Source organism: Pipra filicauda, unplaced genomic scaffold, assembly GCF_003945595.2.
Source record: "Pipra filicauda isolate LSUMZ 115617 unplaced genomic scaffold, ASM394559v2 scaffold402_size659489_pilon, whole genome shotgun sequence".
Classification (NCBI taxonomy): Eukaryota; Metazoa; Chordata; class Aves; order Passeriformes; family Pipridae; genus Pipra; species Pipra filicauda.
In genome coordinates, this window is record NW_024104535.1 from 124,295 (window position 1) to 151,871 (window position 27,577).

A 27,577-nucleotide genomic window follows, 5' to 3' on the forward strand; every position below is an offset into this window, starting at 1 on the left:
CAAGATTTTCTTTTAAGTTTTCTTTTAGATAAAAACAGCTTTTTTTCCTCTCAAACAAACAAAAATCACCGCTGTTTGTAGTTCTCACATTTTCCTGGTTTTGGTGATATCTGGAGAAGCCTTTTGAAAAATCCATCAGCACTCAATATGCAATTTTTCCATCCTTTCCTTCTTTCTGCTTTTCTGCATTCCTCTTTGCTTACTGAGAAAAATAAAAATAAGTAAGAGAGGACCAGGGGACATCAATAAATTCTTATTCATAATCACCACTCTAAAACCAAGGACTGAATTAAGTCTTTTTGCCACAGCATTGGAGTTCATGGTCAGTGGCTCATACAGTGATGGAGAGAGAAATGTCCAGGGCTGGGCTGCTCTTCTTCATTTACCATTTCACTGAATCATTTTATTTCTATTTATCCATTATTTATCCATTTTTACTCATGCTACTGTTGGTGGTGCACACTCTGTGTAGATCAGGTGTAGAAATCACCTCTCTAGAAACACCTCTTTCCCCCATCGATGATCAGTCGTATTGATGATCTATTTAACCTTTTTACCAGGTGCTTTACCAGTATCTCCAGCTGCTAATTTTGTCATCACTACTCAATAAAATGCTTTGGGAAGGTTTGCTGCTCTGTAGAAGGATGCACAAGGCATCTTTGCAGCACCAGATCGGTTTAATTGCGGTTCATCTGACACATGACACCCACAGTCCCACGCTTTCTGCATTTTCTTCCCCATGAGAAGACTTCTCAAAACCTGACCCCAAATTCAGTGCAACCATTTGCCCTGTCTTTGAGGATTTCAGGGTGTAAATAACTCTGCCTGAACATTCAATGCATTTCTCTCAGCAGATATGCATTACAATGCTCTTGGTTTCTGAATGACTGCAGAGGCTTTGACACACAGAGGTGATATTTAATCTTCCACCATTATTGTTAATTCCAAAGGGATAAAAAGAAATAGTCTCTGTGCACTTTTTCTCAGACATCATAAGCCATCTCTGTCTATCACTGGGGTCAGATATCACTGCTATTTTTCCTTTCTATCCCAAAGTACCTGGCCTTTTAATTGATGCTCTCGTTTTTTGTTTTGTCCTGGATGGCTTCTCAACACTTCAGGTATTATTCAGCTCAGTTTTCATTGCTTTCCTTTTTCATTCTAAGTTATCACATCTTTTTCTGAGTTTCTAATCAGCATTTTCATGTTGCTCACAATGCGAGGTATGTTGTGTTTTACTGAATACCTTGTGCAGCAGCACCAACTTTTACAATCCTGTGTCACTGGGGAAAAAAAAAATAGACTGTTACCTTGTCCTGAAGTTGGGATTGATGCTGACTCCCAGCTCTTCAGTGTTTCCTTGAGTGCTGCCTCTGCCTCCTGCAAAGGGAGGTCCTGGTGATGTTCTACAGTCCTTCACCACAGGTCTTTTCCCACATAAACTCAACACCTCACCTGTAACATTTGTGCAGAGCAACAGGGACTGGTTTTTCTCACACATTTCTCACATATCATCAGTGCAAGAAAGGCATGGACCTGTTGGAATGAGTCCAGAGGAGGCTGGATCACAGGGTTAGAGCACCTCTGCTATGAAGACAGGATGAGAGAGCTGGGAGTGTTCAGCCTGGAAAAGAGAAGACTCCTGGGAATCCTGATGGCACCTTCCAGTGCCCAAAGGGTCTTACAAGAAGGATTGAGAGGGATTTTTCCCAAGGGCATGTAGAGATGGGACAACGGGGAATGGCCTTAAGATGAAGGAAGGTAGATTTAGATTGGATATTGGGAGGAAATACTTTGCTGTGAGAGTGGTGAGGCCCTGGCACAGGCTGTCCAGAGAAGCTGTGGCTGCCCCATCCCTGGAAGTGTCCAAGACCAGGTTGGATGGGATTCTCAGTAACCTGGGATAGTGGAAGGATCCCATGGCCTGGGGTTGGAATGAGATGATCCCTTCCAACCCAAACCATTCCACGATTCTAGGATTCCATGATCTTCCCCACTAGCAGGCTTCCTGACAGGACTTCAGCTCCTGAGAAGTCAACCCCATTTTGGTGTTTGCTCCCTTGTGTGGGATGTCTTGATTCCTGTACCAGTCTCCAACTCACAGGTGGCCATTAGGATTCTCCAACCTCTTTCTTCCATGCTGCTAATGAGACTGTTAAGGAGATTGATCCAACATTGATCCACACTGTGATCCAACTGACACCTCCTTGTGACTCACCTTCTATCCCAAAGTAGGACATGCTGCTATTAAGGCTCCGGATTTGGATTCCAGAGAGCTGGCATTTGTCCATCTCTCATTTATCTTCTTGTTGTGTTTGCACAGGGGATTTATTTCCTTTGAACTACTTCTCCCTTGGTATGAAATGGATAAGAACACTGCCCTTCCCCAGGGAAGAGTTTTCAGGGCATATTTATTAAAGTTCACGGTCAGGTGAATATACCCACACTGAGAAGAGGAGTTTATGGTTGTCTGACCTCCTGGTCAGTCTGGAGTTGCTTCTGTGTATCAAAAAATGAAGATTTCTGTTGGATTCCTAGATTTGGATATGAGAAAAAGAAAACTGCTAGGTTTAAAAAAAAGCCTTTGCCTAACTGGGAAAAAACCTCCATCTAGAGTCCAGACAAGGATCCATTGATGTCAAGGATTTGGAATGTCCTGCCCAAGCCCGGAGAAACCATGCCCTGATCTCATCAAACCTGTGCAGTAGACCTATTGTACCTTATCTCTCCCTTTGTGTTCCCTGGGTCCTTGCATTCTGTAAACCCGAATACCTTTTTTCCCTTGTAATTCCCCCAAGATAAAATGGGTTTTCCTCTATGATGTATGTGTAAGACCCCCAATTTGTTAACCTGGTCTTTTTCCCTCACATCATGCCCTGAAACCCCCTATTTGTAATAAATTGTGATAGTTACAACCCCCTGTTGAATATGTAGATCCTAAACCCTTTAAATATGAACTTGTAAGTCCAATAAAGCATTTCAGTTTTCTGCCTCCACTGGGATCGTCTCAGCATTATTGACCTCCACAGATTTCATTATTCTGTGGTTTCTCAGGAAACAGCAAATAAGAATTTTTCTCATATCAGGTACTTGTGTGCAGCACCTCATCCACTCACTAGAGCTAAAGGGACCAGAGCTGAGGGTCTTCATGAGCTTTCTGCTCTAATTGTTGCCTCAGTCACCAAGAGAGGGAAAATGTTACAAATTCTGAGTGCACTGAATTACTTTTAATTCCCAGGAGCTTGATTTTTCCATGTTTTACTTTTGAAAAAAATGGCGAAAGAACCCCCTGGATTTTTGTACTTAATTAAAGATATCGCTAATGCTTTTTACCAAAGTTAAAATTTATTGAGACCACTCTGTGGGGACACATGAGCCTGGATAAAGGTTATTCTTTGTTTTTCATGCATCCACCAATTTTAAGCTCAGCAGTCCTCTCACAGACAATACCAATTAATATCACGAGCTGTACTTTGTGTGAGACTGTTTCAAATGTCATGTCATTAACTGGCATATTAAATCTGCAAATTTCCCTTCACCCACTAATTTTATAAGTCTGTCAAAGAAAGTAATTTTTCATGCTATAATTCCTTTCTCCCCTTTGCATCCATCCCCTGCTGCTCCACACTTGTGGTGTGGCACATTTTATGGTGTCGTTGCTTCCCCTATCCCACAAATCTGTGCATGGGGCTCTCACCAGAAAAGCTGGCTTGGCTCTGGCCACAAAATAATCAATGTGGCCTGTTGATGAGGGTAACTTCCCCCTTATTCCTTCCCAGTTCCACATTCTAAGGAGTTTTCTGCTCCAAGCCGGCTCTCTTGGTCTTTGGCTGTTTGAAGGGGGAGGATGCACCATGGGAGTGAGGAAGACATCGGAATGATGAGTTGTTGTGACCACTAGAAAATGCAATAAGACCTTTCCAATCCTACTTGTGTTCAAGGCCAGTTGGATGGGGCTTGGAGAAACCTGGTCTAGGGGAAGGTGTCCCTGCCCACAGCAGGGGGATTGCAACTGGACGATCTTTAAGGTCCCATCCAACCCAAACCACTCTAAGATTCTATAATTCTATGATTCTGCTTTGAAGAACAAATTAAACCTGCAGAGGGACCTGAAGTGGAGACTCCCACACGGGATTCTTCCCCATAGTAGAAGATCACGTCCCTACTTCCAACAACTGGCACCTTTAGGTTCAGATTCTCTAAAGAAAGTGGGAAGCAAACTCCCAATAGATTGATCCTAATTATAGTAAAGCCTTCCAGGCTGTGCTCATGATCTTGGGAACAACAAGTAAAGACAGTGAATGTGTGATCACCACGTTGGAAACCTACAACTATTGATGGGAATTGGTTGGACTCGATGACCTCGGAGGTCTTTTCCAACCGTAACGACTCTGTGATCCTACAGTGATTCCATGAAATGTCTTTGCTAAGGTGTTAAGAGCCCAGTACTCTCTTGGATTTGTATTGATAGAGGGCAAGTGTGGAAATGGAAACTGGGATACTTGTCTCTGCTTCTGTACAGAGCTGGAATTGTGTTTCCTCCAGTCACTCCACTGACTAATGTCAGATTTCCAGTTTTTACATATAAGATGATTTGGTGGGGAATCATAGAATCATAGACTGGTTTGGGTTGGAAGGTGCCTTAGAGATCACAGAGTTCCAACCCCCCTGCCATGGTCAGGGAACCTTCCACTTTCCAACAGGGACCATGTTACTCAGAATTTGAGTCAATAACTCATAATCATTTAAAGAGGTCTGTAGGACGAGCTCTGGTGGCTCAGCCTGTCTCCCTTCCAACTCCCCTGTCCGTGACAGCTGGTGCTCATGAACACTTAGGTTGAAAGCACAAAATGGGACGTATAAAGAGGTAATTTCTTACATTTCCTGGCTGGGAGTACATCTGATTAAATAAACATCTTTGTCAAAACAAATGGGGAATAAATTGAGTCAGTAAATGGACAGCCAGTCAACACAGACAGTGGAATTTAGGACATGATTCATTGGATCATGAAGCAGATTTATAAAAAAGGTCAGGTGACTCACTTCTTAAAAATGCCTATATATCTTAATTAATTAGAAAGACAACTTGCTTTGACATGTTCAGTCTCAGTTCTGTCGACATCTACAGCTGCATGGCCTGAGCCAAACTCAAGCTGCGTGATAAAATCCTGCAGTGGTGAGTCTGTGTGACAAAATTGCATCCTGGTGGGCACCTCCCTGAAGGGAATTTCACTTTTTTTCCTTCCCCTGGAGTCTTTAAAAGTCTGTGCTTGCTCACCTCTCCCCACTCATTTCAGAAGCTGAGAACTTCACGTTATCTTTCTGCAGACTTTCAAAATGAACAGCACAGAAGTGTCATTTAATTAACAACTTGCCACCATCAGCAAGAGTTAGTTTGAGCATAGCCCAATTCATTTTGGAATTAGATATTTCTGTTGCAAACAAGGCAGCAGCGAGGGTGATCTACAGCCCTTGTAAATTTTACCAGTAATAATTTTTGATATTCTTTGAAAATCAATTCCAAGTTCTATTCGTTTACTCCCCTCATCCCCCTCCCTCCCCATTCAGATTTAGATCGTGGTACTCGAAATAGTTTAAATCCATTACAGGAATAATTCCAATTATCATTCCACACTACTTTTACAACCTTTAATTTTACTGCCTTTTTTTTTACAGTGAATGGACAGAGCCATTACCATGGCAAGTAAGAAAGTTTGGGAAGGTTTCAAGTCTACCCAAGTGTGGGCAAACCCAACTTTTCCAGCTGCCTCTGTTCAGCCACCTCCATCCATCTTTCCCATCTGTCCTTCTGTCTGGTCTTGACAATTCCTCTCTCCTGCAGGTGCACGGGGAGTTTGCAGGTGGAGGGGATTGTCTGGAGGAAGGATTTGGGACAGGCACAGCTCCACCTGCTCTGCTTTCTCACAGCGGGAGTCCAGCCGTGCGTGAAGAATGGTAATTACCTGTTGTAAATCAAGAAAATTCACTTTGATGTACTGAATTTTTATCACCCCTCTCTCTGCCTTTTCCTCCCTCCCCTTCTTTTGGCAGGATTAATATTCATATATATGTATATGGAGACAGGCAGAAGGAGAAAAAACTTCTCGGTAAGACTGCAAGAAATTGGTTTTGGTTGTTAGTCGTAACATGGTGCTCCCAGGACCCCTGATGAGATCAGGATTGGGCTTCTGTGCATCCTGAAGTAGCCCACACCACTTCTAGTCCAAGCAAGCAGGACAAAGGACACACATTACACATGTTTAGCAATTGGAAACTGAGGCAGAGAGTTTCTAATATGTTCAACTTATACTACAGAGATTATTGGTTCCACAGTCAATAAGTGGATTCTCACCATTTTACCCTCGATCAGGACCTTCAGTGACAAGAATATTGTTAAAGACTGTTCCCCAAACTATTTAAAATAACATCATAGAATCACAGGATGGTTTGGGTTGGAAGGGACCTTAAAAACCATCTTGTTCCAACACCCCTGTCACGGGCAGTGACACCTTCTACTGGACCAGGTTGCTCCAAACCCTGTCCAACCTGGCCTTGAACACTGTCAAGTGTGGGATATAACCAATGACATCCATATTAGGGACCATTTTGTTGCCGGTGTATTTTGGTGCTGAAAAAAATCTCCAGGAGCAGTTAATTAGGGGTGAGATAAGAAAGGGTTTATTTGCCAAGGCTAAGATGTTACAGGACACGCGCCGGCCGTGCCTGAGAGGTTACATTTTATAATACCATCCATCCTATCCCAGATGTGCCCACCCTGTGGCCCTTCCTCTGGTCCACCCCAGGTCCACCCCCTGAGAAATGGGTCTGGGGGCTTTTACTTCATCATCTTCACCATCTTCAGAGCACAAAGGGTACATAGTTACCTAATTTTTGACCGTATTCTGTGGCTTAGGCCCTGATATGCTGTTCTGTCAACTGTCTAGGCCTTGCCTTGACAAAAGACTAAACACTTCTGCTGTATTCAGAAGTAGGATTGATATGGGGAGCATAGAATGGGGTAAGAGGGTTAGGGAATGTATAAACAAGGGTGCTGGAGAAAGAGAAAGGAACAAGGGACAAGGGGGGGGGAAGGTTGCTGCTTTTAAAACTTACTTATAAAACTTACAATTCTTACAAATATTAGAAAAATAAAATAAAAAAAAAAAACATTAGGGGCTTAAGGCATCAATTTGAACAAAATGGCTCTGATAAAATTTGGAAAATCCAGCTTATGTCTGTGGGGAAATTTCCACCTTGTCCTGTGCCTAAGTCCAGAGTCTGGCCCACTTCTCTGCAGATCAGTGATTTTCAAAAGGTGAGCTACTGAACAGAAGGATGATGCCTGTACCTCACCAGACTTTTATTTATGTACTTGTTTCAGATATAGACTCATGATAAAAGGAAAAGGTGCCTCATTTGTTCCCACTCATCTCCAACCTCCCTGATCCTTCATTTTCAAGGCATGGACCTGCTCTTTGCCAGTTCCACCCCCAAATGTGCATTCCAGTGCCTGCCCAAGCACTGAAATTACTTACTCAGAAGTCTCCAATGACCTTTCCCAAGCCAAAGCTGGGACTCAGCACTCCACCTTACTCTTTACTCGTCATGGACTCTTCTTGTCCTCCTTTAATTTCCATGATTGTTACCTTCTACTCCTCCCATGGCCCTTGGGAAGGATTCGCCTTATCCTCCAGCTGCTTGGGGATTCCTACAGTTTGTAACCCTGCAATTGTCCTCTGCCCTTTGGATTGCCATCCTTGTGTAGCTGTCTCAAGAATTTTTCTTATATCAGATGGTCTCCTGAGGTGGGATTAACGCTGCCTGATTTTATGCAGGTACAAGAGACACTTGTGTATCTGAGCTGCTGATGAAAATTCCTTTTGGATTTAATGGGAATTAAGAGGTACTTTTAGAATATGGTTCTTCAGACCTACTTCACTCCCAAGGAGGTGGTGAAAGGTACTGAGAAATACTCGTGTCTCTCCAGTGGCTGTAGGATTGTCGGTGTTTATCTGAGAGAGGCAGTCTGTAGTGCAGATACCTGTAGTTAAATGAGATGACTGATGAACCTTCTGTCCAAAGTGCTAATAAATGCTGTCTCCCTCTGACATCTCTTTGTGGATAAGCTCAAATTGGTCTCACATGTCCAAAATAAAGCCTTAAATAACCCTCAGCCCCAACCTCCCGACTCGCCGCTTTTTAATGACAGGTATCGACATCCTGCATGTCTTTCAGACCCAAAACATGAGTGTTATCATCAGCTTGGACCTTGCAGGTCCTCACACCGCAGGATCTCAGTTCTCCAATGGAACATCTCTTTTTCATGCACCCAGAGACTGTGTTGAACATCCCTGCAAGTCCCATCGGGTGTCAAAGAATGGGACGTGACATTTGACTTACTCCTCTTGCTCTTCACCTGTCAGGACATAAAGATGGGATATCCCTGCCTGAAATAATAGCAAGATGCTGAAACAAGGAGAAGAGGTGTTGAGGAGGCCAAAATACCCTGAGAAGAGTCAGGGGCTGTAAGATGAGGTACAACACTGGCCACTTGTATTAGACCACGTCTGGATGTGAGCTGGACATCTCTGTAGTGCCTTCTCATTATTGTTGTTTCATTTTAGTGCTCTTAAATAGCATTGGATGGGTGGCAATTTAATCACAGAGAACACCCATAAATTGTCTGAGCACTGATTCAGCTTCCTGTTGGTCATGGAGCAAGATGATTGAAAGCATCTTTTATGTTCCCCAATCTGTAAACCCACATCACTTCACTGCAGAATTGCTTCCCTTTCCTTTCTGGATACTCTGTGTAAGCTAAAAAAAAAAAAACAAACCCCAAAAAACCAAAACAAAACCAAACAAATGTTAAGTAAAAAAGTAAAAAAAAAAGTATTAAAAAAGTGTTAAAAAACCCTTTTCAATCAACACGATGTCCAGTTTTAAAGAGAGGATATTTGGTACCAAAATAAGAGGTTGCATTGCAGACCAGAAGAATACATCAGCAGTAGCCAAGTTTTTGACCAAATTTTAAGCCTCATCTTGTTTTTTGTGTGGTTTTCAGTTGATGAAGACAGAGCAACAGGGAATATCTCTACCTTCTATTGGCATATGGAGTGGGCAGAAACCCATCTAAGCAACAAAGGGTTTTGTTGCATCAGCTATAATTCCCTCTCTGTAGAATCATGAAATTGTTTGGGTTGGAAGGGGCCCTGAAGATCATCTACTTCCAACACCCCACCATGGATAGGGATGCCTCTCACTATCAGGTTGCTCAAAACCCCATCCAACACGACCCTTCCAGGGATGGGGCATCCACAACTTCTCTGGGCAGCCCATACCAGTGCTACTCCACCCTCTGAGTGAAGAATTTCTTCCTAATATTGAATCTTAACTTGCTTTTCTTTTGGTTTAAAACCATTCCCCTTTGTTCTGTCACTCCAGGCCCTTGTCCCAAGTCCCTCTCCAGCCCTCTTGGAGCTCCTTTAGGCAGTGGAAGGGGCTCTAAGGTCTCCCCAGAGCCTTCTCTTCTTCAGGTGAACACTCCCAACTCCCTCAGCCTACCTCCAGAGCAGAGGTGTTCCATCCTTCTGATCATCTTCTCCTCCTCTGGACCCACTCCAACAGGTCCTCATGTGTTGAGGGCTCAGACCTGGACTCAGTAGAAGTATTTGGAATAGTAGAATAGTTCTACCGTGAAGTATTTGTCCCCAGAAGATATCCAAATAAACACACAAATATCAGCACAAACCAGCGAAAGGGAGGGAAACCAGGCCCTGGGAGACACAGACCTGCCACTGCATTCTTGGTTCATGAAGCCTCCCTGTCTCTGAGGTCTCTCCATGCCCTGTTTCACTTTCCTGGGACTGAAAAGTCAATGTGTTTCCCCTTCACTCCCTCCTTCAGCTCTGCTGGCCACGGGAAATTGCTTTCAGAGCTTGCTGCAGGCTGAAAGCACTTTGGAGCTTTGTGAAACAGGCAGGCAGCAAAGCACTGAGAATTTGACAGAACAAAGGAGGAGAACAAACAAACCCATTTTCGTATTTGCTGCTAAATGTCTTCCAGCCTCCAGCCTTGTTATTCTTCCCCTAGAATTAGAAAAACCCCGTTAACAGAAAGTGTACTTGCTCCTTGACAGTTACCAGCATATTATTTAGATTGATATGGCAATTCTCTTCTCCCCTTAATAATACCACTTTGCATTTATATAGTAGTTATATATGTATTTATATATCTAATTCTGCACTAGATAGCTAAGTTGAGGTTTGCAGGAAGCTCTCAAAGAAAGTGAATGTTGTGTTCAAGAGGCTGATATTCAGTGATCAAGCAGATCTCTGATCTCAGACCTACAGTTAACAACTCTGCAAAGAACCATCTATCTGTCAAGACAAACTGAAGGAGCACTTAAGTGCCCCTTCATCTGTAACAGAGTCAATAAAATCTACTTCCCAAGCCAATGATTCACAGGATGAAAAACATCAAAAATCAAAAGCAAAGCACTCATCTACCAATCTGTATTGAAGGATTAAAAAGTTTCTGTAGTACTATTTCGTTGAATCAGAGAATCAGAGAATGGGTTGGGTTGGAAGGGACCTTCAAGATCATCAAGTTTTAAACTTCCCTGCCAGAGGCAGGGACACCTTCCACTATCCCAGGTTACTCCATGCCCCATCCAACCTGAACATTTCCAGGGATGGGGCAGTCACAGCTTTTCTGGGCAACCTGTGCCAGGGCCTCCCCACCCTCACAGTAAAGAATTTCTTCCTAATATCCCATTCAAACCTGCTCTCTTTCAGTTTGAAGCCATTCTCCCTCATCCTGTCACTACATCCCTTGTCAAAAGTGATTTGCAAATCTGATGTTATGTATTTGGAGGGGTGAGAAAGATGAAAAGGGAAAACCCAGGGGTGAACAAGAGTGGCGGAAGGAATGAGTGCCAGGACAGAGACCGGCAGACAGGACTGAGCACAAAGCTCCCTGAAAACCCAACTTTGGCTCTCATGAGTTGAGAAACTACCTTGTCACCGGGTTTTCCCATATTTGATGCTCTTTAAAATGCTTTTTTACTGAAAAGGGCACTGACATTTTTTGGGGGGATTTGTCACCTTCACAGAAACTTATCCATGATTTTCATATATTGGTGAGTAGAGTTCCTCCATTCCAGTTTGAACTTTGGAAAAACTGGGATGAGGCAGGTGGTGCAGTCTGTGAGTGATACAGCAGTAGAAGCCAGGTGTCCTGGGGCTTTGCTATCTTGATCTACCCAAAAAAAAAAAAAAGAAAATTGGGTGCAGTGGAAAATGTGACTTTAGGATTTTGTAGCTACAATGGGACTTGTGAAAGGTGAAAATGTCTGATTGACAGGTGGATGACACACAGATCAGTATGGAAGGCCCTGATACTACTTTAATCCAGCTCATGCCTTACTCCAGGGTCTCTAAGTCTCCTCCATTGACAGCCCAAGCCTCTGCATGGTAATTATTTTCCCCTTTGAAAAATTAATCCCAATGTGTTTCTATTCAGTTGTAACCAAAATATTACTGTGCTGAACTGTTCAAGGAATAAATGTAAATCATATATATAAAACATGCATAGAAATTACACAATGACCCACATGCAATGGAAGTTAGATTCTTTACTGCGAGGCTGGTAAGGCACTGGAAGAGGTTACTCAGAGAAGCTGTGCCTTCCCCATCCCTGGAAGTGTTCAAGGCCAGGTTGGATGGGGCTTGGAGCAACCTGATCTAGTGGAAGATGGCAGGGCAATTGGAACTGGTGATCTTTAAGGTCCTTTCCAACCCAAACTGTTCCATAATTCTCTACAAAGGCAGTGGTAAGTGGGCAGATTCGAGTTCAAAGTCACCTTCATGGGCAGCAATGTGCAGAGACTCTTCCCTTCTCCATGAGGTCCAGTGGAACTGGGCTGACTGATTTAGGTTCCCCCCATGCCCTCTCCCCTCATATTATAGGGAACTGCAGCCCACAGTAACCAGGACTCCCTTCACATCAGTAAAACTTGTGTGCATGTGGAACATTTTCAGTGTATTCAGGAGAAAATCTTGTTTGCTCTGTAATCAGGAAGAGTTCACAGGGCTGGGGTCAGATTCTTCAATGCGCTGAGCATCTCTAATCTCCAGCAAACTGTGAACACTGTCCATGGCCAACTTTGTCATCTCCTTTGGGTTTGTTGGGAATTTTACTTGTTCCAAAAATAGCAAAATTTGGCAAGATGCTGCTCTGAAAGCTGCTGGGTTTCTCCTCCTGTTGGCTTCCTTGTGACTACAGCAACCACCTTCGCTCCTGCTCTGGTTCCACCCTGAGCATTGTGCAAGGGAAGAGCTTTCAGGTCTGACTTAATCCTGTTTCACACCCAGAAGCTTCATCACACCTGGCAGGTGCTGGGAATCCGGCCAGGTCAGGAGGTACCAAGGATGGATCCAGGCTCTCCCAGAAGTGTAATTCTGCAGCTAAAGAGCTGTGTGAGGCCCTGAGCATCACGGTGTTCATGTGTTACCATTAACACTCCCTCCTGTCTGTTCAAGACTGTTTCCCCTTGATTACCTCCTTAAATCAATACTAATGGATTTCCTCAGAGTTAATTTTTTTTTTTCCTTCCCACTTTAAGTCCTTTCCCACCACCCCTCCCCACCACTTTCCATCTCTGGAAGCCCTGCCAGCTCCTCTCCCTTGCATCAAAGCACCGTTTCGTCACAGGACTGTAATTTATACAAGTTGTCCTGCCCCCTTTGCTTAATTGTCTCATTTGTAATATTCCATCCTCTTTCCTTTTCAATTCATTCAGAATACCCAGACTGGTTAAAATAAATATGTATTTTTAATTTTAAGCAGCCTAATTTAATTTTGTAGGATGAGTATTAATCAGGACTTCTGCTGAATCCAAGGCACATCAAGTCTCAGCCAGCAAAACAGCATGTGTGGTTCACTTTCACACCCCTCCTGTCACTTTTTTTTTTAACATGCAAAGCTCTGAAATTCTCTTCCTGAGGTGCAGGTATTCAGAGGACTTCCCAAACTCTCTGTGGGTGGTTAATAATCAAGGAGCAGTGGAAGAAGTGGAAGGTAGAGGGCTCTGACGGGCATCTCAAGGTCAAGAAATATTCTGTTTTCAGAGGAGATTGTAGTATTGCCATTTAGTGTAAGACTTGCTTCCCAATTGTCTCCCATGGACCATTTGCTGTATCCACCAGTCTTTGGGTCTTGTCTTCATCACTAGCTTTATCCCACCCACTTGAAATAAATCCTCAAACAACTGTTTTTCTTGCTGTACCACTACCAGTGAACCACCACCAAAAACCTTCTGGTTGTGGCTGTTTCAGTCAGAGAATCACTTAAGTTGGAAAACACCTTTAAAGTCATCAAGTCATTTCAAGGGACTTTCAGTTTACAAGAGGTTTAAAGTTTTATTCCAATTCTGTATCTATACTTTTCTTGGGAGTTTCTCCCTATCTTTCATCTACTTGTTGAGACTTCAGAGTATCCAAAGCCCAAGGGGGGCTTAAACTCTCCTGGCTGTTCTCCTGGTGACTGACACCTCACCCCATTGCACAAAGGCCCCCCAGACCTCCAAATCACATCAGTCCTAGGTCACAAACCCTCCAAATGTTGTTGCCTGGAGGGTCTTTAGTGGCCAGGTGCATTTCTACCTCATCCTGAAAACTCATGTAAAAGTGACAGTAATGAAAGGACTTCCCTTTACAGAAGTCTTGGTGGAAATATCAGAATGAGAATATGAGGGAATCTCAGGAGACTGCAGCTCCCTCCCCAAAACATCCATTTCTCAGTTCAACAACCCTGAAGGTCACTTCAGCCCTTTCCTCATTTCTGTTGATGCAAGAAGTGGGGAAGATGCTAAAGCTGGAGGGCAGGATCAGGTCTCAGGTACACAAATGATGATCATGTGATGGCTGTTCCTTCCTTACCAGGATATACTTTCCCCTCTCCCTTCTTCCATGCTTCCCTTACCTTCCCAGTAGTAAATCCCAAAGCTGAGTTCCCAGCATGCTAAAAAATACGCATCTGAGATGTTCCCAGCCAGTGTTCTCACAACTCTCATTCATGGTGGCAGAGCACCCTGTGGTGCCTGAGAACACAGGGGCTGGAACAGGGTCTGGGAAATGTCAGGTTTACAGCAGGAGCTCAGATGATGCTCCTGCATCCAGTGCCTGACCCCTTTAGCAGTTTCAGATGGGCTTTGAAGAACTCAGGTGGGGGGTTGCTTCAAAACTCCTTCCCTGGATGCTTGTCCCTGTCATCCAGGAATTCACACGAAGCTGCTGAACTGTAATGTCTTGTCTGTGTTTACCCAGCTTTGCACTAACCTGTAAAATTTCATGTCAGTGCATGATCCACTGAGACAGGAAGGAATTTATTCCAGAAGCAGAAAGGTTTCTGTTTGCCAGACAGTGAAAAAAGCCTCCAAGACATCCCTGATCCTGATTTATGCAAGAGTTATCCCTATTTTCTCTTCACCCTCTGCTCCCCAGGACTCTTCCCAAGCTGTTTTGTTGTGACCTGTGCACCATTCCCTGGAGGTAACAGGATTAGTCACTGTACAGCAAGGCAGATGTAAAACTAAGCTCAGGGAACCCCTTCAGTCCACAAAAAGAGTGCCAATAATTTTTAGGGCTTCATAAACAGTGTTGCTCATTTTTGGAACATCAGTTCCATTGTCATGTTATCTTTGTGCATTCTACGATACATGTTGCCCTTCTCTCTTTATTTGATGTTATTTTACTGTGCTGAACACACCTGTGGTGGTTCTATAAGGCAGATGCGAAGATACCTGAGCACTTTGACTCTCTCCTGTGAAAACAATCCCAAAGCATGTAGTGGATCTTGGAGAAATGTTAGTTCCAGATGTTCCCTCTCTCTACTGCAATGAAACAGAGTGAAAAGACTATTTTAAAATCAATTTTTTGCCCTTGGGTTGTTTCATACACCTCAAGAGTGTGGATGAAGATCAACTAAAGGAGCAGGAGGACCATTGTCATTGAGAGTGTTTGGTGGCACCGACTTGTGAGGACTCAGGTTTAAAGGATATTCCATAGCTCCCGTGTCAGTGCCCCCTTGTGAACACAGCGGCCATTGGGCCTCCTGCAATTCTCTAAGAGATGGTCCTGAAGGGATTTGTGTTAGTTGGATCCCCAGATTTGTGGGCCATGGCACTGGGGCACACACAAAGATCACATCTAGATATGGGCCCATAATGTCCCACAAAACCTTTTGCCTCAGTTCAGGCTGTTTCTGAGTTGCAGTGGTCAGTGGGACAGCTGGGGACAAGGGGTGGAGGGTCCAGGCTGGCATGGGTGACATGAAACAGCACTCAGATTTAAAAAAAAAAAAAAAAAAAAAGGAAAAAAACCACAAAGAAAGACCTTTTTTCCCCCTCCTCTGAGTATTTTGTGCAGGGCAGAATGACCTTAGCACCCTGTTTTACAGACTGCAATAATGGGCACATTTTATTGAGTCCATGGGCAACCAGCCATCGGTCTGGTCTGGAGGTCTGGAGTCAAAGGGCAGAGATGGCAAGTATCTCTTGTTTTGTTTACTCCCAGAGACACATCTCAGCACTGTGGGGGCACCGTTTATTTCCTCGTGCTCAAGGGGAGCTGAACTAGAATTCGGATTTTTTTTAATGGCTTTCTCCAAATAAATTTCCAAAACCCCAACCCAGAAAAGGCTGTTATGTTCGTGTATTTTGACGAGACTCTCACTAATTCCATACAGCCCTGAGAAGAGAAACCTATTTAAAAACGTTCATTAAGAGAGCTGTGACTAATCTGAGCTGACCTAATTAACCCAAAATGTCCTGTGTGGAAATTGTTGTGGATGCTGAATAAAAGGCCAAGGCTGAATGCACATAAATTTTCTGTCTGCACTTTCATTCCCAAGGAAGCAGTCAGTTCTTTAAGTGTTATTTCTGGATTGGTATTCAGGGCCTACACCTTGCCAGTGGCCTCTTCCTGCAAGGAAGCAAAATGCTTTCACCTCAGTGCGGAAAAAAAATAGTTGTGCACCGAACAGTGACAAATTCTTTTTAAACTTGGTGATATAAGCAGGTTTCATCCACGTGTGATGTCTTCACAGGAAACATGTGCCCTCAGCTCCACTTTAATTGGGAGAGATACAGTCAATATAGTACGTGGAGCTTGTAGAGCTGGATACAATTCCTTTTGTCATTAAGAATAGTCATCCCGAAATAAAGTGGGTCAGTTGGACCCTGCAGTACCTTCCTTTTTTTTCCCCCACTGACTGTACAGGGAAGCTCTGAGTGATGAGCTGTGGTACAGATGTTTCTGTGGTAGGCTTTGCAGGGTGGGTGAGATGAATCCTGCCCTAAATATCAGTTTTCAGTGGCTTCTGGGTTCTCAAGCTGATGCTCACAAAGGTAGGGGTGAATCTTTTCATAGAATCCCAGAATAATTTTGGCTGGAAAAGACCTCCAAGACCACCAAGTCCAACCTTTGACCAGTCACCACTTTGTCACCCAGACCAGAGCACGAAGTGCCATGTCCAGTCATTTCCTGAACACCTCCAGGGATGGAAACTCCACCACCTCCCCGGGCAGCCCCTTCCAATGTTTAACAACCTTTTCTATGCAGAAATTCTTCTTGATGTCCAACCTGAACCTCCCCTGACCATCTTGTCCATGGGGAAGCAGCTTGATAGCAGAAGATCAGGGAGGTGAGAAGCAAGATGGTGTTTAACAAAGTACCTTTATGAACAAAGGGAACTGATGGAGTCAACAGAGATGGGCAAAATAGTGTGAGGAAGTGACTTTCACAATGTTGTGTGTGATGGATACACAGAAAAATGCCCCGGGGATGATGTAAGAGACCTTGGCCCACTGGTTTAGCAGAGGGGAGCAAAAGGTGAGATTGTGCACTTATTAATCAAGGTGAATCTGCAAAACCAAGGCACAGTTTGGGTGGGTGGATCAGGGACAGGCCTAGTCTGGACCTGAGAGACATTTGAGGTCTGTATGAAAGGCAGGAAAATGGTGTTTGCCACAAAGACATCAAGGAAGGAACCAACAGAAAATACTGTGTTGTTTTGCTGGTGTTTTGAGTTTTCAGCTGAAGAATTCAGGAGAGGGAGGAAGTCACAGGATCATGGAAACATGGAATGGTTTGGGTTGGAAGGGACATTAAAGATCATCCAGTTCCAGCCCCCTGCCATGGGCAGAAACACCTTCCTCTATCCCTATCCAACCTGGTCTTGAAAACTTCCAGAGATGGGAAATCCACAATTTCTCTGGGCAACCTGTTCCAGAGCCTCAAAATCCTTATAGTGAGAAAGATAGAAAGTCCTGGGATAAAAGTTAAAATTAGCTTTATTTGAGCAGACAATAGGACATTTACGGGTCAATATCAAGGAGGAAGGATGAGATACCCCTTTGGAATGTAGCTGACAAAGATGAATATCTTTTGGAATCTTTAATTAACCATGATGGTTAAATGTGTGTCCGTAGATTAATTTTCCTGGGGAAAAGTGGTGAGAAGGGGTCTGGAGACCCACCACCACGTAAAAAAAAAATAAAACATTAAGATCAGATGCTAGAAATGGAGAAGAAACAAAACCTTAAAACCAGAAAAGATCTTAACACTATAACAACAAATAGTGCAGAGAAAAGAAACAGATGAGATACAGGACAACAAATGGGCAGTCCTGGATCTATCCATTCCAAAAAGATACAGGATGTGCCAAGTTTAGAGTATGCACATGAGCTTGGAACAGGGAGAAATGACTGACCAGGATAAATTGACACCACTGCAGTTTGGGCTCTCTGGCACCAAATTCAGGTTGAAATTACCTTTTTTTTCTTTTTCTTTTTTTTTTTTTTTTTTTTTTTTTTTTGTAAGAAATAACAGTCCCATTAGTGTAATAACTGACTAGAGGCACTTGCAGTGCTGAGTTGTCCCTCCCTGGTGTAGGACAACATGATGAATAAGGCTGGTTTGAGCAGGAAGCAGTGAAGGAGACACTGTGCCTGTATCGATACATCACTGGTGAAGCCCTGCAGCCACAGCCCCTGAATATTTTGGGACAGACAGTCCTGAATCATAAAGTTATCTTGCTCCTCTGGGGTGATGCCTTTACAGGGGCATCACCCACAGATAAGAGTTTAATCCACAGCTAAACCCTCCTATTTATAGATGAGACTTGATCCCAGTCTGCAGATACCACCTCACATGTGAGCTGGGCATGTGTGAGTCGGGCTCTCTTGAGTTCATTTTTTCCTTCAGGGACAAAATTGCAGAGGATTCCTGAAAAGAAACCCCATTCCTCATCACGGAGTGACAGGGATGAGAAGGAGAATTGTGGGTAAATTCTACTATCTCGAATTTATATCAGCTTTCCCTCCCCCCCCCCAAAGCTGACTAGATAAAAGCACCAAAGAAGGCAGAAGGATGAGATTCTAGGTTAAAAAGTATCACACACCACTGAGTCCAGCACTGCCAGGAGCCATGGATGAGGCTGGCTGACTTAAGAGATAAAGCTGAGCACAGTATCAGGTTGAGAAGTAAAGCAGAACTTTAAAATGTACCAGTCACTCAGTCCTTCCCCTGTTTTGGTGTGGAAAGAGCATCTGGATGGGCTGGAGGGATGTCAGGGGGATCAGGGCAGTCCTTTGTCATGGACCAAACAGAGCAGGGGACAGACTTGCTCTTTGTTATATCTTTATCCTTTTTGTTTGGCAATAGCCCTTGTAATCTCTGCTTGGGACACAAGAATAATAATGCCCAATTTAATAATATTAATAAAATTCATTCCTAGTACTAGTAGTCATAATAGTGAAATAATAATAATAACAACAACAATAATAATAATCATAATGTCACTCTTTGTGATAAAATGTGAACTCCTAAGCCAAACTTTCTACTTCAAAACAAAGAACTTAGTTTTCCTCTTTTCTTCTTCCTTTTTTTTCTTCTCTTTGGCAATTTCAAGGCAGTTGTTGTTGGAAGGTACAGTCCATTGAGCTACTTTGAGAAGGTGCAGTGGTTGTGGGAATGTCTCACAGTTGTCCAGTGCTCTCTTTCTGGGTGCAAACTGTTATCTTTGCAAAGAGACCACGATGTAATTGATGACACTTTTATACTGAAAATATATTAATCTTTCTTTAAAGGGATTAATAAATGAGGAGAAATGGGGTTGTGCATAATCTGTATGTCATCTCTCTGATCCACGTTGGCCAGGGACTGCAGCCTGTCAAAAGCCTAAAGACAGCCCAGCATGGTCAGCTGAATAAGTGCAACTCCAATGACACTGTCAGGAAGCCTATAAATGACTCTTTCTGTGTTCCTTGTTTGCAAAAACATCTCATCATCCAGATTTTCCCAGGTAACATGAGGTGAAGCTGCTGAAAAAAAATAAGTATTTTGTGTTTGTCAAAGGAAGGGTAAACTGGAAAGGTTTTTATGCAATCAGATCATGTTTTCCCACACATCATTTCTCTTCTCTTCTCTTCTCTTCTCTTCTCTTCTCTTCTCTTCTCTTCTCTTCTCTTCTCTTCTCTTCTCTTCTCTTCTCTTCTCTTCTCTTCTCGATCTCTCTCAATTTCCGCTTCTCCTTCTCTTTCTTTTCGGCTCTCTTTCTCTCTTCCTCTTCGCTTCGCTCTCTTCTCTTCTCTCGTCACTTTTTCTCTTCTCGTCTCTGCTCTTCTCTCTATTCGCTTCTCTTTCTCTTCCTTCTCTCGCTTCCTCTTCTTTCCTTCTCTTCTCTTCTCTTCATCTTCTCTTGTCCTTCTCGGCTTTCTCGTACTCGTCTCTTCTCTTCCTCTCTCGTCCTCTTCTCTTCTCTTCGCCTTTCTCATTTTTCTCTTTCTCTTCGCGTCTCTTCTTCCCGCTCTCTTCCTCTTTTCTTTTCTTTTCTTTTCTTCTCTTCTTCTCTTCTCTTCTCTTCTCTTCTCTTCTCTTCTCTTCTCTTCTCTTCTCTTCTCTTCTCTTCTCTTCTCTTCTCTTCTCTTCTCTTCTCTCTCTTCTCTTCTCTTCTCTTCTCTTCTCTTCTCTTCTCTTCTCTTCTCTTCTCTTCTCTTCTCTTCTCTTCTCTTCTCTTCTCTTCTCTTCTCTTCTCTTCTCTTCTCTTCTCTTCTCTTCTCTTCTCTTCTCTTCTCTTCTCTTCTCTTCTCTTCTCTTCTCTTCTCTTCTCTTCTCTTCTCTTCTCTTCTCTTCTCTTCTCTTCTCTTCTCTTCTCTTCTCTTCTCTTCTCTTCTCTTTTCTCACCCCTTCATTTTTCATGAGAATATTAAAGCAGGTATGTCTCAGTCTTGTTTTTCACAGAGCTGCCTCTGAGACTCCCTTGGAAAGGACTGTGACAGTGGGTAAATTTAAGGCACTAACAACACTATGTCTTTGTAAAGCTATTATCTGTTCTCCTTGCCCCGTCCTTTTGAACCTCTTGATTAATCAGTGGTGTCATCCAGCGATTTGGGAGCAGCCAAGGCTGCTTTGTATGAGACTTACCCTGTAAAAGTGACTGAAATCACACGTGTAGACAGCCAATCAGACCCCGAGAAGAGCAAAACTTATGCTTTTTAACATGGGATGTTGCTGCTTACCTCTAATTCTAGGCCATGTTCTTCTGTCTTCCACGGGAAGTGGCTGTGTGACCATGGCTACAGAAGACAGGCCCTTTTCACTTCATGACGCCCTCAAAGCTTCTGTGTCCTAGAGCCAACTCCTCCAAGGTGCTTCCAGCTCCATTTGTCACTGCAGGAATATGTGCCGTTTTGGTGATAGGGACTAAGGGGGAGTAGCACATCCGACTTTTATCGTTCCTTTGCTGTAATTTTTGAACTGTGACTGAGGAATGGTTGAGGTGAGTTCACATCAACAACCTCCTCCAATAGGAAAGTTTTGGAGAGACAGTGTGGAGAACAAGCAAATAACAGTCTAAATCTTGCCAGCCATTAACCGGTGATCAGAGGGGCTTAAAGATCCTAAAGTCTTTTGGAAGCACATTGTAAGGAACATAATGACTGTGCAATGAAAATAAAGAGAATATTCCAGTGCTTGCACATTTCTGGCAGAATTTCATTCAGATGCAGAAGAAAAACAATTCCGCCTACCCTGAATTTCCCAAGGAAATTTCTGCTTCTTGGCTTCCTATGAACTCTCATCACAAGAAGTCAAAGCAAACTCAGCATAAGTTTTAAATATTCCCCCTGTTGTGGTTGAGACACTACAAATGCCTTACTTTTTAGACCTCTGAGCATATCTTTAGAGTAAACACCTATTAATGGTTATGGGGCTTTAGTATAATTTTAAATAATGTATCAGACCACAGTAGTGCTAGGAAATCTACCTTGAAGACCAGTGTCTGGGTCAACATATTTCTGAGCTCTTCTGAGTGAACTCTCAGGGGGAAGAAGACAAAGTGTTTTTGTTTTATTCACTACGGGGAAAGCCCTTGGAAGATTGAATCCATCATTTTAGGACTAACTCTGGCTATCTCTTATCTTACAGTTTTTTTTCTGAATTCATATGAGTTAAGCCTAAGCCCATGGAGTTCTAAAGATAGAATTTCTATTTCACAGATTTTATTGAAAATATTAGCGTGGATTTGATGTATCTGACTGAATTAATAATTTTCAGATTTACAGAAGCCTGTTTTGAAAGACCAGGGAAGTAGCATGTCTAAAATTATATAGTTGTCATTTAATTGTAGGTTAACTTGTTGTTACAACAACCAGAAGAAACTTGTGTTGCCAGAGTCTCATCAATATTGGTACAGCACACATTTGACAGTTCAAAAGATCAAGACTGTGAGCCTGAATCATTATTGTGACAAGAGGGTTGTTAACTTTCATTAATTTAATTGAATTATCATTTTCCTCATTGATATTCAAGATATTTTAGTAGCTAGGCCATTTCTTCCCTTTTCATACCTAAATATAGAAGTGGAAAAAACGACAGGCTGAACTTAAAGCACTGCAAATGTAAGTCTGAAGGTAAAATTTGCAGGCTGGGAACAAAAGGGTATGACTGATGAGGGTCTAATAAAAAAAAGTCTCAGATGCTTTTATGTGATCCATCTATATGTTCAAACAGGTTTGGGGGGTTGGTTGGTTGGCTTTTTTTTGTTAATATATTCAGGAAATAATATTTATCCATGCAGTTTTATTCATTAATAGCTTCTCATTTTGGTGTTTGATTTTCAAATTATGATGGGCAGATTTTCTTAAACTCACAGGTTGCATACTATTTCCTGGTAGGAAGGGTGTAGCTCCCACAGGTGAGTTTGTAATTGGGAATGCCCGTATTAGTAAGTGAGATTACTCCTTAAAATATCCTTTTGCAAAAAATATTACTGACTCCAATCTTTTCCATTGGAATATTTCATAGAAACTTAAAAATATATGTCCAGAAATATAAATGTAACACTGTGTTTGGTAGAATGTTTTTAGAAAAGATTTACAAGGGTTGCTCTCTGCTGCGTGTGGTGATAAAATGTTTCACCTGATGATGTTGCTTTCAGGCAGACAATAAAGCCAATGCTCTTCATGAGGTGAAGGTTTCCCTTGTAGATTAACCTGGACACAGGATGGACACAGGATTCGGTTCTGATCCTTCTCAGATTGCTTAAGCCAAAACTTATAGTGAATGACTCAGAAACTCCTTTCTCTGAATTGAGATTACTGATTACTTCAGTAATCCTGAATTGAGGATTACTCTGGACACAGAATTGTTGAGACTCTGAAGTATCCCCCTACTCCAACAATCTCAAAATATCAGCTCTCCATAAACATTTCAGGATAGACACTCACATGAACGGCATAGTCTGTTTCGATATTAGAAATTAAAAACTACCCTTTTCAACAAGAAAACAATCCCGAGCTCTGTGAACTACAGGAAGCTTCTTGATGCAGGTTAGGGCTACTGTTTTGGGTAGAGATCTCAAAAAAGAGAAAATATGTCTGTAAAAAATAGAAAAGATGAAAAAGTAAAGAATTGTCATTTGTGCAATTGTATAGTCTGTACTGAAGAGGTTGAAGCGAACCATTAAGTTTAGCTGCTTGCTTTTACTGTTTTCCATGAAAACAGCAAAGTAAAAAGATAACGAGAAACTCTTCCAACAGTGCGTTTACAAGATGTTTGCAGTTAGTCTTGTGTCTCCCATGCCTTGATTCTGCAAAATCCTACTTCCAAATTTGTTTAAATCTTAATACCTTAGAATAAGAAGTACTAGTCAATTCAAGTATCTGACAAATAGCAAGGATTCCTATTCCCATTAAAAGTTACCCAGCTGGAATAACAATGCCCCACTGCTTGCCAAATCAACACCATCACAGCTCACAGAGATAAAATTGTAACTGAATACTCTCACATGCACAATGAAACTGTCCTGAAATGCTCCCTGCTCGCAGCAAGTTGGGAAAGTTTACTTAGGTCTTAGTCGTCAATGTTAAATTTTATGCTTCCAAGGTTGTTTTTTCACTCCTTGCTTCCTTGCCTTGGAGGTCCGTCTAATATAATGCATTTCTCTCTTTGTGTACATCATATAAAATTACACAATTCCTTAATAAGGAATTACTTTCTTGCTACCAGCAACTGAACTTGACATTAGGGCAAGCAGCCATCAAATGCTAACCCTTGACATTTTGATTTATGCATCCCATAGACTGTAATCAACCTGTTGCACATGGTAGCACTGGAATGCTGCCCCTTTTTAGAAGTAATAGCTTCGCCCATGGAAAGTCATTATGTCTATGGCAGTTCAGAATTAGAAATGGAGAGGTCAAAGCTTATTGGAAAGACACCTCCAGAAAAACTCTCCACTTTTTCTTTCCCTTGAAAATGTTTTTGAAAGCCCATAAAATTGTGTGGCGTATGCCAAATGACCTGTGAAATAACCATCCACAGCTGTGGTTGTAAGAAAAATTATGTACCACTGCTGGCACTCATGTTGATCTGATAAAACCTTTTCAATGTGAAATCATCAAGCCTTTGAAAAGATGAATCCATGCATCAGGAAAGAGCATGACACAAATTTTGGAGGAACAAAGGATCACTGCTAACACCAGCAGCAGCTATTGAAAATAAGGAATATAGAATAGACTTCTGAGAATGTATCTGACATTGCAGATGATCTGCTTTGGAGATTACTATGACATAGCAACAGAAAGTCACATGCACAACATAGAAACTCTCTTGCTGGAAGAAACTGTATAGAAACTCAGATCCAACTTACTCTGTGGAGAGGGCCAAATTATCATTTAAATTGTGAGTTAGTAGATTCTAATGTATATCTAGGACTGACTTTTATCCCTTTTTATATTAGAAGCTCAAGCTGTGAATGAAAGGTTTACATAAATAGCACGGCTGAATTGTGAAGGCTGTTTACTTACTGAATTCTCTTTTTTGTTTGTTCATTGTGTCAATGAACTGTGAGTGAGAGACAGTATCCCTTGAGAATAGAGATGATATTTTTGATGTTCTTTTCTCCTTTTTGATTTCTCTGTGTTTTTCCATTGTTTTTTTTTATCTGCTCTGTGCATCATCAGTAACATGTACCAAGCTCCATGGTTGTTTCTCTGATGAAACCAGTGCCATCATCTGACACCAATCAGCTACTTCAATGATAAAGGTAAATGTTTGACATCTTGTTTTCCGAGGTTCATGTTACCAGCTTGAGGGCATGAGCAGAAAAAATGGAGGAATTTCAGTTGATCTGCTGGCCTTAGCTTATTTTTTGTTTGCCTCAGGGAAGTTACCTTCATGAACATCTTTTTTTCTTTTAAGCTCTTCTAAAACATGGACTGTTACATTCTGTATTGCATTAAATGTGCCTAGCGTGTCACACACAAGCACAGCACGTGGTTCTACTTATTAATCTTATTAATAGAAGAAAGTGAAATACAAACCTTGTGTACAAAACCCACGCAGATGGCCACCCTCAAACAAATTCACTGCCAGGCTGTTACCAAGTACCCCACAACTGTTAGTCCTAGCACTGCATGACTGGGACTTACTGGTAGGGATTAAAATGCCATTTTGATTTCCAAGTTTAAAACTGGGAATTGGTAGCTAATGTTTCCCCATACGTGTTATTTATCTGGGAGCTGCCTTTCTTCAGATTTCTTTTTTTGCCAGTGCATTTACCAGCTGGCAGAATATCTACTTGCTCAGTGTTTGAAAGGACGGTAATAAATGCTTTATAAACTCTGCAAACTTGAATAAAGGTCAGAATGCTGGGTTTCTCCTGTGATGAGACAGAGGAGAGAGAAAGGCAGAGGTGCATAAACACTGACCTTTCTTCATGTTGACTGCCTGTGACTTACAGGATCCCAACCATGAGCTGGGGTTCAAACCAGAGGTTAGAGGTCAGTAGGCTAGGAAGGACTAGCATGCTCAGTTTTGACTTTCAGGTCATGGGATGATAACTTTTTGGAGGTTTGTCTCAGAAACAGAGCACATTTATTTGGATTTCAGGAAATGGATAGCTGTGAAGCAGAGAGCACTCTCCTTTCTGATCTCTATAAGAGTGTAGTAAGTGATAAAGAGCATAGCCCCATGCATTTCCCTGTCTCCCAAAGACAGAAACAGCAGGTCTCCTCTCTGAACTATGGTCTCCAAAAAAGCATAACTTTATAGATTTTCTCCCCTGTCATCCTTGCCCTAGAGAGCAAATCTTGGAGGCTGGCCCCAGTAGCACAGTGCTCTCTGCAATGTTCTTGCTGATTCACAGCAACTTCTTTGGGAAAAAATAAAGCAGCATAGCAGGTGTCCTTCTGTTTCAGTATCCATGGTAAGCCCCAAAGTATTTTGAAGCAAACACACAGAAGGCCTTAGTGATTGCTACAGCATAGTCACATGGAGGTTGTAATGCTTTCTCCATGCTTTGAGTTTGATGACAGTAAGTTTTGGATATGCACCAATAATTTCCGGTCCTTGTAGGCTCTCTACCAAAGAAAGTTTACGTATCAGCTCAGCTGGATTCAGTTGTCTCTGAAGCAGAAACCCTGTGTAGCCCTCATTAGTTTTTGGAGAAAAATGATTGTCAGCAAAATCTGGATATATTTTTTTAAATCTATTTTTCCTTTGGCTGATCCTTGCATTCATTTAAAGGCATGTTATCTTGTTGGGAAGACATTGATGGATGCTCTGTCCTGGTACTTTTCTCTTGTGGTTTTTTTTTTTTTTTTTTTCCTCACCACTTAAATTGGTATAATTTCCAAGTGACTAGTCCTGGAAAGTGCTGAAATACAGAAATACTCTGCCCTAAACAAATGCGAGTGAATAATGACCACGCAATTCTCACATCCAAAAAAGAATTTAAATTAGTTTGTTTCACATCTTAAATAGTCCAGGACTCATGGTTTCAGGTATCAACATGAAGCTGTTTCATTTCAGCTGCTGATCTTCTGTGTGTTGGCTATGGTGGAGCTCTTCTGGAATCATCAAGTTCAGATAGGACTGAGCCACCCTCCTTTGCAGAGAAATCTCCATTAGCAACTTTGGGAGTATCTGCATGCATGTGATATGCAGTATAGCATCCCTGCTGCTGTCACTGGGGTCTTAGCCAGGCTGGGAAGGGCAGCATAGAGCCCTTGGTGGTGGTGATGGCCTAGCAAATCACAAGCCCTGTGAAGAACTCATTTCAGACCTGGAGTTTGGCCCTTCCTCTGGGAGATTTGGGCCATGCTCAGATCCCTAATGTATCACCTTATCCTGTGCTGTGTGGATGTAAAAAGCACTGGAAATTCTAGATCTGATCAGGATGGATTTTGAAACATACTTTCTTCATATAAATGTCAGTAGGGAAGTAACTGCTGCCATCCTCAGTTCTCACTAGTCACAAGTTAAACCGTTGGTGATTTGTATTCTCCCTCCCAAACCACCTCTCTATCACTTCATAAGGTCAGCAACAAAAAGGTGTGTGAAGGACACTTCACACAAATCACCCTATTTCTCATCAGATGAATTTGTGCTCTGCACTGGCCCATCTTACTCTGAGAGCTTGTCATGTTATAATATTGCTTAATAAGATACAGACCAGGAGTCTGGCATGCATCTTCTCCCCCACTCCCTCACTGTGTTTTGAGAACAGGGCTGCCTCCCTTCTCTGAGGACTCAGCAGGTCATGCTGTGGTAGCCTCACCAAGCAGTGGGGACATTCCATTGGGAGAAGAGTCCTGGGTCAGGTACTGCTTGTGCCTTCACCTACTGGCAGCTGAAAGCAAAATGACAGTTTACTTCTATTAAGAAAAGCACTCAAGGTTGTGTAGAAAATCCAACTGCTCATTGCCATTAAGCAGCACATCCAATGTTATTGAAAATTTGCTGGATTATTACCAGAAAGACTGGCCAAATTATCAAATTCCTGGTTCGTGGGAAATTCTGACATTCGGTTTTGTTCTGATTTGGAACAAAACCAGTTATTTCAAAATTACCCACAAAAGAGAAATTTATAGGGAAAAAATAGGAATAGGAAACAATGACGCATGATATTTCCAAAATAAAATATGCTCCCCAGGATGTGCTTCTTTCCAGCCTTGCTTCTGCATCTTACAAAGCAGCATGATGAGCCGAGGCTAGGGTTGGGAGCTTATACT